Below are 19,381 nucleotides of genomic sequence, written 5' to 3' on the forward strand. Positions count from 1 at the left end.
TGAGACATCTATGAGAGAATGTCCACACTTCTTGATAAATAGTAAACAAAAACAAGTCGAAATTCACACAGTGACATCTTCAGAGCAAAAGTTTAAGTAGGTCCAGTTTTAAGTTCAATAATAATAATTATATCACAGATGAAATAATAATAATAATAATAATAATAATAATAATAATAATAATAATAATACAGATATCACCTTGTAACGGGATTTGAACAGTTACAATAGAGTGTAGAGGCAGTATTTTTTTCGCATTTAAGATAGGCGCGACAATAAATGTTTTGAAGCGATTTTGAGATACTGTATCTTAACGAATCACATTATTTTGGTTAAGAAATGAGTGGTTTTGTTTTCGCGAATTACAGCTAATTAAAGCGACAAGGCCAGTTTAAAGCGAAATTTACCTATTTACGATAAGTGCGTAAATGCAGAGAAATTCATGGAAAATAACGATCTTGAAATTGTACTCCAATATCACGCGTGCAAAGGGAAATAGAAGGCAGAATAAGAATTTCTCATTTCGACTGAAGTATCTCTTCGTGTTATTATTCTATAAAATCCCTTAATAGTGTGGCCATATATGGTGAAAGCTACAGCCACGTAGGGTGAAAGGTTAATTTGTTATGTAATCTTGATTAGGGCTATATTATAGTTCTAATCAAGATTACATAAGGAATAGTGAATTATTATCAATATTGTTTCTCTTTATTTATCTATCTCTCACATAAATAATTCACAAATCTCACGAATTAAACATTTTAGGAATAATTTTAGGAAATGATTAACGCGAAATTAAAGCGATGGGGTCAGCCCTATTTCGCGAAATAACGCGAAGCATCCTTTTCGCGAAATCGAACAGGAATTAATGCGAAAAAATTATGCCCCTACATATACCTGTAAAGCACAGTTGAAATATTATTGTATTTGTGACCAGAACTTGGCTACTTCCAGTGCATTTGCTGTGAAGTAATGGAGGTCTTGTTGAGCACAGGAGGTTGGACACTGTTGGGATTACAGCAGATGTTGTACAGTCTAGAGTCTAGACTTTTCAACATTCACACTATCATTCTTACCAGAGTAACCTCTGCCCGCTCCAGTCCTCAATTTATTCAGGGAAACATAAATGAGAAGATAATTTCCAAAAAATTCAAAATTGAGATGATGAATGTGATGATGATGATGGAAAACATACGCTGGTAGGAAGCTCCATAATACAGAAGAAAATATATCTTCAAAAAGGCCCAAATCCGTGTAGAACAGGGCGTTGAATATTACGTTTGATGTCAGTAAGTACCAAATACCGCGGGGTGAATTGGTCAGAACATAACGTATCTGTGCAGCCAATAAGAAGCCATTTCGTAGACACGTGACTAGCAGCATCAGAACACTTTGGAAAAAATATTACGTTATTGTGTTCAATGATTTCATTTATTTAACTAATCAGTGCCTTCACTGTAAATAACTTAATTTTGAACGTTATGTATTTAAATACCTACAGTCAGTTATGTAATCTTTTCTTGAATACTTCTTAAACTGCACTGACCCCAGCATGGCAGGTTCGATCCCGGCTCAGTCAGCCTCGTGTCGGTAGATTTGTTGGCACGTAAAAGAACTCCCGCGGGACAACATTCCGGCAGCTCGGCGTCTCCGGAAGCCGTCAAAAGTAGTTAGTGGGACGTAAATATAACAACATTATTATTATTATTATTATTATTATTATTATTATTATTATTATTTATTATTATTATTATTATTTATTATTATTATTATTAACAAAAACCAAACCCCATGGCACTACAGCCCTTGAAGGGCCTTGGCCTACCAAGCGACCGCTGCTAAGCCCGAAGGCCTGCTGATTAATCCTTTCGACCGTTATTCTTGGCTTTCTAGACCGGTGCCGCCATCTCACCGTCAGATAGCTCCTCAATTCTAATCACGTAGGCTGAGTGGACCTCGAACCAGCCCTCAGGTCCAGGTAAAAATCCCTCATCTGGCCGGGAACCGAACCCGGGGCCTCCGGGTAAGAGGCAGGCACGCTATCCCTTCACCACGGGGCCGGCATCATTATTAACAATGTACTATTATTATTATTATTATTATTATTATTATCTATATATTAAAAGAGTTTACTAAAACAGCTTTAGCAAATCCGCCCGTCCTTTCTACTGGACCGATTTTCTTCATTTTTGTTTTATTCTCTCCGAAATTACCTGCTGGTGAATCACGAGACATTGATAGGTCTCTAAGTTCAGCCAACTTGAGTAATCATAAAATCAAATCATTAAATAACCACTCCAATAATTGCAGGCGAAGGCTTACCCTAACCCGCAATACATTCTGTACTTAGCAGGTTGCTAAGCGACTAACACTTACATTAATATTGTTGGCACGTAAATGAACTCCCGTGGGACACAATTCCGGCAGCTCACCGTCAAAAGTAGTTATCGTGATATTGTGGTGCATGTGATTTTCATCCTTAATATCGTTGCATGCAGCCATGTTTGATTACTACCTGTTAAGCCAAAAAGTATACACTTTCTCTGATCACGGAATAATACTATTCCTTGCTAGATACTCTGATTCTCTAACCTTTCCCATTTTCCAAATATATTCAACAGATGGCAGAACATTCCTAATAACTAGGGCTCGGACGTTTAGGAAAAGTCCTATTTTTTCTTTGTCTCTATTTTCTTGCATGATTGTATTTTGGTGCAAATCAGGTGGTTATCGTCACAATTAAGCGATTTTTATTTGTCATATACATGCATATTTTGGGTATTTTTTGTCGTAAGGTCATACTTTGAGTTATTTTCTTAGAGACGTTATATTTCTATCATATTTCGGCGATCTGACGACAGCTGTAGCTGTGCAAAATCAATCAATTTATCGAATGCGAACTAGTGTTCACAAAACTGCTTCTCGGTATCACATCTGCAGTTATTACAAGTGGAATACCGTTTGTATAGAGTGAAGGCCAATGACTTTACTGCACCTTTCACATGATTTAAATATGCACCAATAACCCTGTGACGTAGAAACGAGCTCCTCTTCTTACAATAATGCGTTAAGTTCTAATCGGAGTTCTTTCGCGCCTGATGATTTGAAGATGAATCTTGTCGTACACTTCAATTCCACCCGCGGAGAAGAATGAAAAAGATATGTCAATTTGCGCTGCCGCCCTACCATAATGTATTGTAAGACATCTACTTAATTCGTTTCGTGGTGCTCAATTTAAACTTTAACGCATTTAATAATATTAATGAAATCTGGGCTTGAACGTTCCAAAATATTTAAAAAATAGATTGAATTCTAGTTCTCTCTTATTTTAAACCATCACTACAGGGTGCAAACATGTTTTGACTTTTAAAATATTGTTTGATCTGATAATCTTATCGAACCTAAATAGCTATTTATTCACAAATTTTCGATAAGTGAATCAAGGACAATAGACTGTGAATAACTGGAAAATATACCATCCGGAAGAGGAGAGCCATGTTCTTCGGACATGTCTACAGATTGTACCCGGGAAGACTGACCTATTAGATAATAAGATTTTTTAGATCAGAAAAACTACGGTGTGCTGGTATCAGGAGGTGAAGAAGGACCTGGAAGAAATGGGAATAGAAGGAACGGAAATCGCCGGCCCCGTGGTGTAGGGGTAGCGTGCCTGCCTCTTACCCGGAGGTAGCGGGTTCGTTTCCCGGTCAGGTCAGGGATTTGTACCTGGATCTGAGGGCTGGTTCGAGGTCCACTCAGCCCACGTGATTAGAATTGAGGAGCTATCTGACGGTGAGATGGCGTCCCCGGTCTAGAAAGCGGCCGAGAGGATTCGTCGTGCTGACCACACGTCTCCTCGTAATCTGCAAGCCTTCGGGCTGAGCAGTGGTCGCCTGGTAGGCCAGGGCCCTTCAGGGCTGTAGTGCCATGGGATTAGTTTTAAGGAACGGGAATCAACAACAGGGATGCTTACAAGGCGAGGATCAAGACCACCAAGAGGTATAAAAAAAAAGTTAGATCCTGTACCCAAGCGCTATGGACAGAAGAAAGGAGGAGATTGCAGAGTGAAACGATGGAGGAGAACTGGACGAGGATTAAAGTCAGGAAACAGATCCAAGTTAAAGTTAACGTGGTGTATAGTCGGCCGAAACGAAAGAAGAAGGTAACTCTACTCAATAATGTCGAAGAGAAATTCTTTACACATTTGCAATGCTGCGCATTTGTAAGAGCGTTAGGCCTATGCGTATCTAAATACACACCCTCAAGACGTTTTTTTTTGCTAGGGGCTTTACGTCGCACCAACACAGATAGGTCTTATGGCGACGATGGGATAGGAAAGGCCTAGGAGTTGGAAGGAAGCGGCCGTGGCCTTAATTAAGGTACAGCCCCAGCATTTGCCTGGTGTGAAAATGGGAAACCATGGAAAACCATCTTCAGGGCTGCCGATAGTTGGATCCCTCAAGACTTGTATATGAACTGACTCGAGAGGACCTACGGCACACTATGACTACAATCTATGATAGAATATCAAGAGCTGTTACATGAATTAAAATTGAAGAAGACAGAAATTTGGAGTGACTTTTATATAACGGACTCAGTGGCAACAGACAGTTGGTGCCAAAGCCGCTTCGGTCTCAGGCATAGAGTGACTCGTGCAGCGGTCCATAGTTTCCATCATAAGGCAAGTGTTATATTTAGCATTCACGAACCAAACCATGATTGTGTGTGCCGATGGTATGAACAATTTACCATGCTCTGGAGTGCTTTCTGACAAATCTCTCTAGCGAATAAGTTTATATTCTTACACATTGTGCGCTTTTCCATTTAATAATAAAAATTGATGACAAAGCCGGAAACAAATAGTGGCCAACTGGATGCGAAACGACTCGAGCACGGCATCACTAACCGAGTATAGGTAGGAACAGAAAGGCCATTAACCTCAAAATTAAATGAGGTAATAAATACAGCGATATAGTCTGACGTTGAGCTTCTTAAGAATGCGTCTCATTAGAAATGTTGCCTTGTCAAACGATGTCATTAGCAGACGCAATAATTGAACCGCTCTGGCAGAGTATAACAGTACCGCAAGGGGCTTATTTCTGGCGAGCGGAGAGGTGAAAGGACCGTTACTGCCCTGGCCACGACACAATGCCAAAGTAGAGAAAGGGGTGAGATGCGCACAAGTAGGTTAGCCGCAGCGTGGGGCAACAGCGAACTAAGTGACAATATTAGACAAGGATATGTCCAACTAACCTGCTTCAAGCCGGCGTCTCTAGGTCAGCACAGGAAAATAGACCACCTTTCATTTTCCAATCTGTACTAATAAAAGTCGATGGCCGAGAACGAAAGGGTCGCAATTCAAAATCCATGATTTTTTTTTCAGGAGAATCACATCAACAGTGTGCAGTCTTAGGGTTGACAAATTAAAAATATATATCTATATATACAGTATATATATAAAATCCACAGTTCCAGCCCTTCAGACAAACAACTCAATGTCGAAAACACCCTAGGGATATGAGCTACGAATTGTACGTAAATAAAATATAACTTAATACAGTAGCGGTGACAAAAGGGGGCGAGGGGGGGGGGGGGGCATTTGCCCCACCTCACTTTGTGGAGAAAAAATTATTCCATTTTAGCCGTCTGAAACTAGGAATATAGGAGTAAATTTTTTTATAAAAGCACTTTGTACAAGCCCTGTTTTCTTATCAGCTAATTCTTCACTTTCTTTTCGTTAATTATTAGCGGAAATACGCACAAAACGTCGCTCGTCGCGGCTAACTTATTTGCATAGCGCCACAGCAAGTAGTGGGGACTTTTCATGTGCTGTGAGAAAGGGTACCAGGGGTATAATTTTTTGCCAAGATCATGGACACTGAGGTATGATTCACCGACTTACCGCGCACATTCGTCCGTCTAGCAGTCTCTTTACTGTCTATTAGTTTCTTAGTGTACAGGCCTAGTAAAATACTAAATGATTTTAATTGCATAATCACGCTGTACTTCTATTTAATAATAATAATAATAATAATAATAATAATAATAATAATAATAATAATAATAATAATAATAATAATAATAATAATAATAATAATAATGTTCCTTTGGTGAAATTTTTATTTATAGTCTATAATTGAATCAGAATCTCAAATTATTGTCACACTTAAGTTGGTAAAACATTTACCTCTCTGTGGAAATTAGCTCGGAGAGCATAAATAATTCTCACTTTGGAGGTTTCTTTTTTCAGTTTACACCACGCCGTCTTCCTCCCTCCCAGCCCCCCGCCCGCTATACCCACTAACCCATGTACTTTTTGTTGTCTGTACACTTTTTGCCCCCCCCCCCCCCCCCACACACTTTTAATTCCCAATCGCCGCTACTGATTTAATAAATACAATAATTAATGTCCACACTCCTAGAAATGATAAAAACAATAGGAGAAAAACCAGAGAAGAGGTGGATGAATTCTGGGACCTCGTAGATCAAATAGTGACAAACAGAAATAAAAATCATACCAAAATTTTAATAGGCGACTTCAATGCACAATTAGGAAAAGAAATGAGATACAGGGACATAATAGGAAAATGGCCAGCTCAGAAACAGACCAATAAAAATGGCATAAGATTGATAGACTTTTGTAGGAACCATAATATGATATCAGAATCTACCTATTTTATGAGAAAACCTAATAAGCTTAAGACATGGAAACACCCAAATTGGAGAAAAGGAGAATGGCAGTTAGATCATGTTTGTATGGAAAATAATAATTATCATAAGGAAATCGAAAATGTTTAAGTAGTAAGAGGAATAGACATAGGATCTGACCATTACATGGCGAAAATCAAAATGAAATTCACCCCAGTAAAGAAACCAAAATCAAAATGTAAATTGATACAAGTTTATGATCCCCATAAACTAATAAACAATGAACAGTATGAAGAACTAACTCGAGACAATGATAAAACAGATAAATTAGAAGAGGATCATCCCGAAACTGTAACAGACATGGCTGAGAAAATAGGCTTACCAAGTCTAAGGAGAAAACATCAATGGTGGGATGAGGTACGCGATAAAGCACTTGAAAGTAGACACAAAACCAAACAAACCAAACCCCATGGCACTACAGCCCTTGAAGGGACTTGGCCTACCCAGCGACCGCTGCTCAGCCCGATGGCCTGCAGATTACGAGGTGTCGAGTGGTCAGTACGACGAATCCTCTCGGCCGTTATTCTTGGCTTTCTAGACCGGGGCCAGTATCTCACCGTCAGATAGCTCATCAATTCTAATCACGTAGACTGAGTTGACCTCGATCCAGCCCTCAGGTCAGGTAAAAATCCCTGACCTGGCCGGGAGTCAAACCCGGGGCCTCCGGGTAAGGAACAGGCATGCTACCCCTACACCACGGGGCCGGCCGAAAGTAGACACCAGGCATGGTTAAATCATCAAAGTCAGAAACAGAGACATCGCATGAAGAATTTACCACGCAAAGAAAACTAACCGGAAAACAATCAGAAATATTAAAAGATAACATCAAAAAAGCATTATTCAACAAATAGAAATAGATCACAAAAAGACCAATGCTAGAGATTACTATAAAATATTTAGTAAACAACTTCAAAAATATGAACCGCCAACACTTATGCTAAAAGATAAGAACGGAAAGAAGGCACATAATATTCAAGATAATACTCTAGCAGACACATTCAATAAATAAATTATTGAATTGTAAAGAACCAAAATAACTACTTCATAAAAACACGGACCTGCCCATCAAAACTTCACCAGAAAATATCGATCCACCCAGCTTTGATGAAGACTGGGGATGACCAAACATTTGCCGAGTTGTGGAAAAATGCAGCGGAATCAATTAGAGAATCACTTCACCATTGCTTGATAAAAATTTGGATGATGAAAAATTACCGGACCATTGTACAACTGCAGTAATCCACCCTTTACACAAAAAAGGAGATAGAACAAATCCTGATAACTATACAGAAATATCACTCCTGATTTATTCTCGAGAATAATTTACAATTGGTGCAAATGTCAACTGGAGTAAGAATTAGGGGAGTACCAGGGAGAATTTCGACCATGGCGTAATTGTCCAGATAAAATCATAACACTAAAATTATTAATGGACATCTACAAAAGACGGCAGAAACAAAACATGATTCTCACTTTCGTAGACTTTCGGAAAGCTTATGATTGCATTCACCGACCTTCTGTATTAAAAGTATTACGTAATTTTTGGTTTACGTCTTAAATTAGTTAAAATGATAAGCTTAACGTTAACAAAAACTAAATCAAAGGTGAAGTTTAGAGAAGAATTATCGAAGCATTCACAATCAGAACAGGACTATGATAATGTGATGTATTATCACTACTTTTGTTTAATTGTACTCTGGAATACTTGATGAGAGAACGGTATAAAGAGAATAAGAAAAATATAAAAATTGGATACCCTAAAGATGAAATTAGCCTAAATTGCTTAGGATGTGCAGATTATCTGGCCCTACTAGCCAATAACCTTAATGAAGCTCGGAATCAAATCACAAGTCTCCAAACTATTGCTGGAAAAATAGGATTAACAATTTCATTTGAAAAACTAAAATAATGGCAACAGAGTGGCAGTGTTCTGATATGTGGGAATGAAATAGAAATTGTAAAACAACTTAAATACCTTGGAGAAACATACAATTGAAATGAAAAAAAATTCTTGGACATAGAGAACGAATAAATTATCCAGAGCCCAAAAAATAACCAGATATACATACAAACAAGGAATGTTTGTCAATAAATACAAAATTGAAACATTATAAGACTGTAGTCCAACCTGAAATAACTTATGGAAGTGAACAATTATTTAAACTAAGGAAAAAGAATAACATAGACAAAATTTTAAAAATAGAAATAGTAAGAATGTGCATTAATAAGAAGTACAACAAGAAGGAGAATGGCCTGACATCCCAAATGCAGCAGTATATCAGGAAATAGAACCTATAACGGATTTCATAAGAAAGAAGAGAATATCGTTCTTTGGCCATCTGTTGAGAACACCTCAAGACAGGTTAATACACAGAATTTTGGAGAAGCTTTGGAAACAAAAACAACAACATGTCTGGAGAAAATAAATAAAAGAAGACATGAAAGAATTAGACGCAACACCGGAGGATGTAAAGACTAGTTAAAACAAAGTAAATAAATTGAAGAACAGTAAAATAAGATTCCTACCAAAAGTTCATAAAAGAGAAACAATTAAAAGAGTATTTTCTGAAGAAGGACGACAACAAAGATCAGATAGAATGAAGAAATACTGGAAGAAAAAAGGAAAAGCCATAAAACACCATAGAAGACCGGACAGAAATTGACTACAGTGGTCCAATGCGGCCGTAAAAGCACAATAATGAAAGTATGGGAATATATTCTTTATTACTTCCTAAAATTACAACCCTTTTCTTAATCGATTAGATTAGCAGTTTGCCTTTTTCTACTACCACGGGAGCTAATGTGAGTCAATGCAGAGTTTCGCTTAGCCCTAAACTTTATTCCTTGTGGACATTTTTCAAGAAATTAAGAAAAGGCCTCATTTTATTGAACGACGGAACATATTACAGAAATAATTATGAAAATAAGTTAATTTGGCCAGGATATGAATAAAAAAGAAAACGAGTAAAGAAACAAGCAAGTTTAGGCTGAATTTTCGGAACCCCATTTAGGCCGGAGTGATTTTCGGTAAAAAAAAAAAAAGTTTGATAGAGCTATCCAAGAATCACAATTTAAAACCTTTCTGGTCCCTTTAGCTCTTCAACTTTCGGCACAGTTGAGGAAATTGCTTAATTTTACGTTTTTCGTAGTGTGGGAGCGCTACTTTGTCTAATAAGAAATGTTTTCACCATTAAAAGATTTTTCATGGACACATTTTTGAATAACTCATGCCTTCATAATTTGTATTAAATGCCATTTTCAATCAAGACACACACACATTTATGTCTAAAACCTTATTGCTTCGTAACACGTTGCTATTTTGAAACTGATTACTTATCATTTGCATGTTTCGCATTGATGACAATATAATTATTGTAGATAAATGAGGTAATCCACTTAATCAATACAATATAAAATGAGTACTTTATTTTTTTAAATTTTAGTATTAGTTTCGGCCTATTGATATTAGGTCATCATCAGCTATAAGATCTTAAAACACTTAAAAAATTAATGAATATTGAATTTTTACGACTGCATTGTAATCGAAATCGACTTTCAACCTATTAGGTCGTGTTACGTACATTTAGTACGTGTTGAAGAGATGTGAAGTACAGAGAAACCGACGCGAAATCGGGAAGTTGTGGGTTCGGATCCCACGGGGTTGGAAACCTTGCACTGAGTGATACTTGCACGGAGATTTTCACCATCTAACATGAGTCAGAAGTAGGATGGTCATACTAACATAAATTTTGGATACCGAATCTAATTTGATAAGTACTTTGACGAAGATGCATATAAATACTGGTCTCTCTTGGAAATCCAATACCACTCGCGTAAATGCTTCAATATGTAAGAAAATGACTCAAAAAGTATAAAATAGTCTTCGGCTCGCCAGGTGCAGGTCTTTTTGATTTGACTCCGTAGGCGACCTGCGGGTCTACACGCAGCCCCCGTGCCAGCGGAATGAACCCAAAACCCATTATGATTAAACTTCCCGACCCTGCCGGAATCGAACCCGGGACCCCTGTGACCAGAGGCCAGCACGCTAACCATTTAGCCATGGAGCCGGACAACAAATTCCATAAAATGACCACATAATGACTTACAACTTTTTAAAATGACCTAATAAATTAGCATTTCCGTTTTTTTCTATTTGTTTAACGTCGCACTAACGCATCGAAGGTTTTAGGCGACGGAAGGGTGGGAGATTGGAAAGGTACCGGCCGTGGCCTTAAGGTACAGCCCCAGCATTTGCCTGGTGTGAAAATGGTAAACCACGGAAAACCATCTTCAAGGCTGCCGACAGTGGGGTTCGAACCCACTATCTCCCGAATGCAAGCTCACAGCTGCGTGACCCTAACCGCACGGCCACTTGCTCGGTAGTTAGCATTTCTACAATGTGGGAACTATGATAAGGATTTCTATACAAGTTAGCAATGTCTACTTACAACCAATTAAAAGATGTCATGTCATCAATAATCCTAGCTCTGCTAATCGCGGTAGTGAATTTAGATGCAATTTATAAGTAACTGTTAATTTTATAAATGCCGGCCCCATAACCATTTTCGTTCACCGAGTGGGAAAATTTATTTCCAAAAGCAAGATCTATACTTATCGAGGGCTTGAAAGTTTCCTACAAAAAAACATTTTATCATCAAACCCTAATAAATTAATGAGCGAAATTTTCGGTTTATTAAGGAGGCAATAATTCTTCTTCTTCTTCTTCTTCTTCTTCTTCTTCTTCTTCTTCTCTTTCCCAACACTCTGATGGAGATGCCAACGCGAACTGTGTCTTACATGTGGGTTTGGCGGGATGCCCTCCCTGACTCCAACCTTACGTGGAGAGATGTATTCATGATTTATTTATTTATTTATTTATTTATTTATTTATTTATTTATTTATTTATTTATTTATTTATTTATTTATTTATTTATTTATTTAATACAGTCTACAACAGAGCAATGTTTCAATTACAGTAGACTAATTGAAGAAATACACTGAGCAAAAATTACAGTGGATCACTGGTAGAGTGTCGCCCGTAGGTGGTACGGCTGATCAGTGGTCCAAGAGCTCTGCACTCTGACCGGCCAACCGAGCAGAGGAGGGGTGGCCACGGCTATACCGTGGCTCTACGCCTCTGCATTCGGGAGACGGGACAGGGCTGGATCTCACGGCTGGTACCCACCGTCGGCTGTCCTGAGAATGGTTTTCCGTGGTTTTGCATTCTCCTGCAGTAAGGCGAATGCCCGGACAGTTCCTAGTATAGGCCATGGCGGGCAACCCACCTCACCTTCTCCGAGCATCTCCTTCACCGTAACAAATCTCCCGGCCTAAGAGACGGTGCCACCGTCTAAGAGGCCCGCCTCCCCCTTCAGGGGAGGAGTGAAAACATTTTTGTAGTGGTCTCGGCTGGTCGTTTATGAGTCTGTCGGTTGGTCGGTCGGTCGGTCGGTCGGTCGGTCGGTCGGTCGGTCGGTCGGTCGGTCGGTCGGTCGGTCGGTCGGTCGGTCGGTCGGTCGGTCGGTCGGTCGGTCGGTCGGTCGGTCGGTCGGTCAGGACATTGTATTTTCTTCTTCTTGTTTCGTGTAGGCCGACTAAGGAACACGATATTCAACTATAGCGTTTGAGACGAGTTTTGATGTTGGCCCGGTAATAATTGCGCATCGTGTTGTTCCTTCCTGTCCTTTGTCTAGGACAGGGTTGGCAAATCTTTTCTGACTAGTGTGTCGATTAAGGTCGAGTCTATTATTTTCTATTGTCTAGTGTGCCATCGGTTATTTTCCTTTAAAAATCATCCTGAAACCCCCTTCCTTGACTCCTTTTATACTTAAGTATTAGATTACATTACATATAAATCCATTCGAGGGGCTGCCTGGCCGAGGCGGTAAAGGCGTGCTCGGTTCGCCCGGAAGGACGTGGGGTCGAATCCCCGTCAGGAAGTCGTAAAATTTAAGAAACGAGATATCCACTTCCGGAGGTGCATATGACCCTGAGGTTCACTCAGCCTACACCAAAATTGAGTACCAGGTTAATTCCTGGGGGCAAAGGCGGCCGGGCGTAGAGTTAACCACTCTACCCCATCACGTGCCGCGGTTAACAATGGTGGAAGCCCTTACCTTCCACTCCTCCAAGGGCCTTCACGTCCTGTACGGAGGTGACTTTGTCTTTGTCTTTATAAATCCATTCGACTGAATATTTCATGATTTTATTTTGCAACCACCATTCAAAACATTTTAAAAACAGGTAAATTTTAAGAATAAAATTTATTTTTGCTTTAACATAATAAAAACTAGCGGCGAGGATAGGAATTGTGCCGGCTGCCGAAGCCTGTCGCATTCCTCTGGGGCAGTGATTAATGACTGACAGATGAAATGAAATGATAATGGAGAATGTTGCTGGAATGAAATATGACAGGGAAAACCAGAGTGCTCGGAGAAAAACGCGTCCCGCTTCCGTTTTGTCCAGCACAAATTCCACACGGTATGACATTGAGGAAGATATTAGGACCAGTCAAGGAAGGGAATGAATACAAAGGGCGACACAACCAAGAGCTCTCTCTACAAATACTGTGAAAAAATCACGCGCGTGGCCAGGAAGAGACGCCTTGCGTTTTATGGAAACGTCTACAGGATGCATCATGCCAAGTTGACCAACCTAGTGGCTCGCATAGGTTCGCCATGCCTGGTCTAGGGGGTACCTGTCTTCCTTCTTGGTGGTTTGTCCTGGAACCCGATTTGTTTAAGCATCCTCCTGAGAAATGTCCTGTCTTTTAAATTTCTGCCCCCCACCCTCCCACTTCTTGCAGACCTTTGTTTACTTCCATCAACAATGGTGACTTGGTCTTCCCCTTTTGCCAGTAAACGACCAGTTGGTTGGTCAGCCTGGCATGATAATGATAATAATCGTATGCCCGTGTGCAGACATCTAGCTGTCTGCTCGTCAATTTCGACGTTCCGTTTTACTCTAGGCCCACTAGATGGCAGACCGAGTAAACCGAAACTCTCTTGGGGGTCTATGGCTGAGATTTAATTAATTTTGTCGGGTAAACACCAAGTGTGTCACTAGAGATCTTTTACATGCCGACATCGTACGACATGGAGTGTCGAATGGACTTTTCTCCGCCCTTCATAAATCCGACTACCTCTGCCGGGGTTGAACCCGCTATCTTGGGATCCGGAGGCCGACACACTACCGCTGATCCTCAGAGGTAGCTAGCCTGGCATGATGCATCCTCTAGACATATCCATAAAATGCTACGCGTCTCTTCCTGGACACGTCCGTGATTTTTTCACAGTACAGTAGACCTATTTGTAGAGCTCTTGGTTGAGTAGCCTTTTGTATTAGTCCCCTTCCTTGACTGGTCCTAATATCTTCCTCAATATTTTTCTCTCCGTCTCTTGTCCGTGAGTCCATTAGACATTCTGAAGCATACAAGGCTTCAGGATGGATGACTGTCTGGTAGTGGTTCATTTTAGTGTTTCGGGAGAGACAATTTTATTGTAGTTCGTGGTCAGTTGGTATGCCAGTTCTAGTTTAATAACTCGATTTGATAATGCTATCCCAGGTACTTAAACCTGTTGGTTTTCTTGATCGTTCCTTGCTCCAGATGCAGTGTACAAGGAGATTCACTGATGATTGTGACTTATTGAGTTTTCTCAAGTGAAATGTGTAGCCTCACCTTTGCTGTTTGTCGTCCGAGAACAGTGAGTTGTTCCGCTGAATTTTCTATTGTAATGGACCGTGCTCGATAGCTACAGTCACTTAAGTGCGGCCACTATCCAGTATTCGGGAGATAGTAGGTTCGAACCCCACTGTCGGCAGCCCTGAAGATGGTTTTCCGTGGTTTCCCATTTTCATACCAAGCACATGCTGGGGCTGTACCTTAATTAATGCTACGGCTGCCTCTTTCCCACCCCTAGCCCTTTTCTCTCCCATTGTCGCTGTAAGTCGTATCTGTGTCTGTGCGACGTAAAGAAGCGTGTTTATCGAATTAGATATGCACCAATCAAGAACGAATCCTCTGAGAGACGACAAATGAAAGTCCACGGCTATAATTATATAATTCAGTCCCCCCCGACTTTCTCCCGGACCATGATGCGATTGAACAATCCATGACGTTATGATTCCCAATTTTCACCAGCGGGTGTCTGTAACCCTTTAATAGGTCCTTCACTAGCGTTAACCGCAGACTGGGTTACGACACACAAAATAGCTTTCTGTCGGTTTGTAAGGAAAATAACCATCAGCTATTTATAGTTAAGTCTGGCTCCTCCTATCGGTAAATTAAAGAAGTTCTGGCAAAACGTTACGGAATTTCTCTTCGGAAAAATCAAATGATCTTAAATAAGTCTTTCAGTACAATGTGTGACGCGATGTTACCTAACAATAATACAGGCTGTGATGTGCAGTATTGATGGATGGCCATGACATACAAACCCAAAGCCTGCGCAGCTCTATACAGATCCCTGGCCTATGCAGCTTTCTTTATAGATACCCATGGCCTTTGCAGCTTTCTTTATAAAGATCTACTACCTGTTCAGATCTCTTTATACAGACCCACTGCCTGTGCAGCTTTCTTTATAGATACCCATGGCCTGTGCAGCTTTCTTTATAAAGATCTACTACCTGTTCAGATCTCTTTATACAGACCCACTGCCTGTGCAGCTTTCTTTATAGATACCCATGGCCTGTGTAGCTTTCTTTATACAGATCCACGGCCTGTGCAGCTCTCTTTATACAGACCCACTGCCTGTGCAGCTCTCTTTATACAGACCCACTGCCTGTGCAGCTTTCTTTATAGATACCCATGGCCTGTGTAGCTTTCTTTATACAGATCCACGGCCCCTGTGTAGCTTTCTTTATACAGACCCACTGCCTGTGCAGCTCTCTTTATACAGACCCACTGCCTGTGCAGCTCTCTTTATAGATACCCATGGCCTGTGCAGCTTTCTTTATAAAGATCTACTACCTGTTCAGATCTCTTTATACATATCCATGGCCTCTGCAGCTCTCTTTATACAGACCCACTGCCTGTGCAGCTTTCTTTATAGATACTCATGGCCTGTGTAGCTTTCTTTATACAGATCCACGGCCCCTGTGTAGCTTTCTTTATACAGACCCACTGCCTGTGCAGCTCTCTTTATACAGACCCACTGCCTGTGCAGCTCTCTTTATAGATACCCATGGCCTGTGTAGCTTTCTTTATACAGATCCACGGCCCCTGTGTAGCTTTCTTTATACAGACCCACTGCCTGTGCAGCTCTCTTTATACAGACCCACTGCCTGTGCAGCTCTCTTTATAGATACCCATGGCCTGTGCAGCTTTCTTTATAAAGATCTACTACCTGTTCAGATCTCTTTATACAGACCCACTGCCTGTGCAGCTCTCTTTATACAGACCCACTGCCTGTGCAGCTCTCTTTATAGATACCCATGGCCTGTGTAGCTTTCTTTATACAGACCCACTGCCTGTGCAGCTCTCTTTATACAGACCCACTGCCTGTGCAGCTCTCGTTATAGATACCCATGGCCTGTGCAGCTTTCTTTATAAAGATCTACTACCTGTTCAGATCTCTTTATACATATCCATGGCCTCTGCAGCTCTCTTTATACAGACCCACTGCCTGTGCAGCTTTCTTTATAGATACCCATGGCCTGTGTAGCTTTCTTTATACAGATCCACGGCCCCTGTGTAGCTTTCTTTATACAGACCCACTGCCTGTGCAGCTCTCTTTATACAGACCCACTGCCTGTGCAGCTCTCTTTATAGATACCCATGGCCTGTGCAGCTTTCTTTATAAAGATCTACTACCTGTTCAGATTTCTTTATACAGATCCACGGGCTGTGCAGCTCTCTTTATACAGGTCCACGACCTGTGCAGATCTCTTTATACAGACCCACTGCCTGTGCAGCTCTCTTTATAGATACCCATGGCCTGTGCAGCTCTCTTTATAGATACCCATGGCCTGTGCAGCTTTCTTTATAAAGATCTACTACCTGTTCAGATCTCTTTATACATATCCATGGCCTCTGCAGCTCTCTTCAAACAGATCCATGGTCTGTACAGCTCTCTCCATACATATCCATGGCCTCTGCAGCTCTCTTCAAACAGATCCATGGTCTGTGCAGCTTTCAAGGTACTGTTGCTAGGTAACATCTCGTCACACATTTCGTTACATGACACTTTCGTTAAACACATTTTCGGATGACCTCCAGCTCAAAATGTCAAAATGTACCGCGTGCGGCAAAGGAAACTACATTGAAAGGTTACTTCATTGCGCTGGTACAGTATGTGTCAAAATGTGTACCATCGCCTTGTTCATAACTTTTCTGAAGATTATTGATAATGTTGATGAACAAAGATTGCTGTAAAGACAAAACAACTAAACACTCAACAGCTTAACATACTTCTATACACTATGTTATTAAGCAGAAAGCTCCCCCGATGTATATAATATTCATAGTTTTCCTATTCGCAATATTATAATTTTGCAGTAATATTACTAATATAACTCGACTATCAGGTATCGAGAAAAAAGAATTATCTACAATCTGTATAAAAAATCAGTCTGCAGTGATAAGATTTAAGGTCATTGAAGCAGAAGAAGAAGAAGAAGAAGAAGAAGAAGAAGAAGAAGAAGAAGAAGAAGCAACAATCCAGAAAGGAGTGAGGCAAGGCTGCAATTTGTCCCCCCACTACTTTTTCAGTGTTTATATAGAACAGACGGTAGAGGAAATCAACGAGAAATTTGGAAAGCTAATTACATTCCAATGAGAGGAAATCAAAACCCTGAGATTTGCCGATGATATTATTATTTTATCTGACTCTCCAGAGGATCTGGAGGAATTGTTGAATGGTTTGGATAATGTCTTGGGGAAGGAGTTCAGAATGAAAATAAATAAACCCAAATCAAAAATAATGGAGTGCAGTCCAACGAAGTCAGGTGATGGAGGAATTATTTGGTTAGGAAGTGAAGTCTTAGAGGAAGTAGATGAATATTGTTACTGGGGTAGTAAAATAACTACCGGTGGTAGAAGTAAGAAGGGCGTAAAATATAGACTAGTGCAAGCAAGAAAGAAAAGAAATTTGCTCTCTTCAAACATTGATAAAGGAATTAGAGAGGTGGTTTTGAAGACTTTCGTCTTGAGCGTGGCATTGTATGGAAGTGGAACATGGACTATAACTAGTTCAGAAGAAAATAGAATAGAAGCTTTTGAAATGGGGTGTTGCAGAACAATACCGAAGGTGAAGTGGGTAAATCGAATGATGAATGAAGCGATAATCGAATTGGTGAGAGGAGATCGATTTGGCTAAATTTGACGAGAAGAAGAGATGGAATGATAGGACTTGTTCAATTGATTTTCAAGGGAAGTGTTGGCGGTAAGAACGGTAGGGATAGACCAAGCAGATGGCACGCAGATTAGAGCAAATGTAGGATGTAGTATTTATGTCGAAATGAAAAGTTTACATCAGGATAGCGTGACATGGAGAGATGTATCACCGGGCGAGTTGGCCGTGCGGTCAGAGGCGCGCGGCTGTGAGCTTGCATCCGGGAGATACTGGGCTAGAATCCCACTGGCGGCAGCTCTGAAGATGGTTTTCCGTGGTTTCCCATTTTCACACCAGGCAAATTCTGGGGTTGTACCTTAATTAAGGCCACGGCCGCTTCCTTCCAACTCCTAGGCTTTTCCTATCCCATCGTCGCCATAAGACCTATCTGTGTCGGTGCGACGTAAAGACACTAGCAAAATAAAAAGAGATGTATCAAACCGGTGTATGGATTGGTCACAAACAACAACAACAACAACAACAACAACAACAACAACTTTACTTTATGAACAATTACTTTATCAATTTCTTACATATTTTATTGGGAAATGATAACGTGAAGCGAACTGCATCCTTGTCAAGCATTGTTTTTTATAGGTTTCACACATTCTAAGCCCTTTGATTGTAACAACCTACTCTTAATTCCATAATTCCCCAGTGCAGCTTACATCTTTTTCTTTGGTATTCTGTAATGTTCCTTCTCTAGGTCTACGAAACTTAACTATCTATTCCTTTCAAAGCATTTTTCAATTACTTTACGCATACTGAAAATTTTATCTTATGATTTGAAACCACACTGATTTTTTTTTGTTAATGGCTTTACGTAGCACCGATACATATATGTCTTATGGCGACGATGGCATAGGAAAGGGTTAGGAGTTGGAAGGAAGTGGTCGTGGTCTTAATTAACACACAGCCCCAGCATATGCCTGGTGTGAAAATGGGAAACCACAGAAAGCCATCTTCAGGGCTGCCGACAATGGGATTCGAACCTACTATCTCCCGGATGCAAGCTCACAGCCGAGCACTCCTAACCGCACGGCTAACTCACCCGGTTACACTGATTTTCATTCAACTTCCTAGTGTATTTCAATCCTATTTATTTATTTATTTATTTATTTATTTATTTATTTATTTATTTATTTATTTATTTATTTATTTATTTATTTATTTATTTATTATTCGTTTAGGCCTACAATGGACCACTGGTGAGTTTTTTTCGTCTTCTTAGCCCAGTATTTATTTATTTATTTATTTATTTATTTATTTATTTATTTATTTATTTATTTATTTATCATTCGTTTAGGCCTACAATGGACCACGTGGTCCTTAACTCTGGTGA

The sequence above is a fragment of the Anabrus simplex genome, chromosome 11 (genome assembly GCF_040414725.1).
Source record: "Anabrus simplex isolate iqAnaSimp1 chromosome 11, ASM4041472v1, whole genome shotgun sequence".
Classification (NCBI taxonomy): Eukaryota; Metazoa; Arthropoda; class Insecta; order Orthoptera; family Tettigoniidae; genus Anabrus; species Anabrus simplex.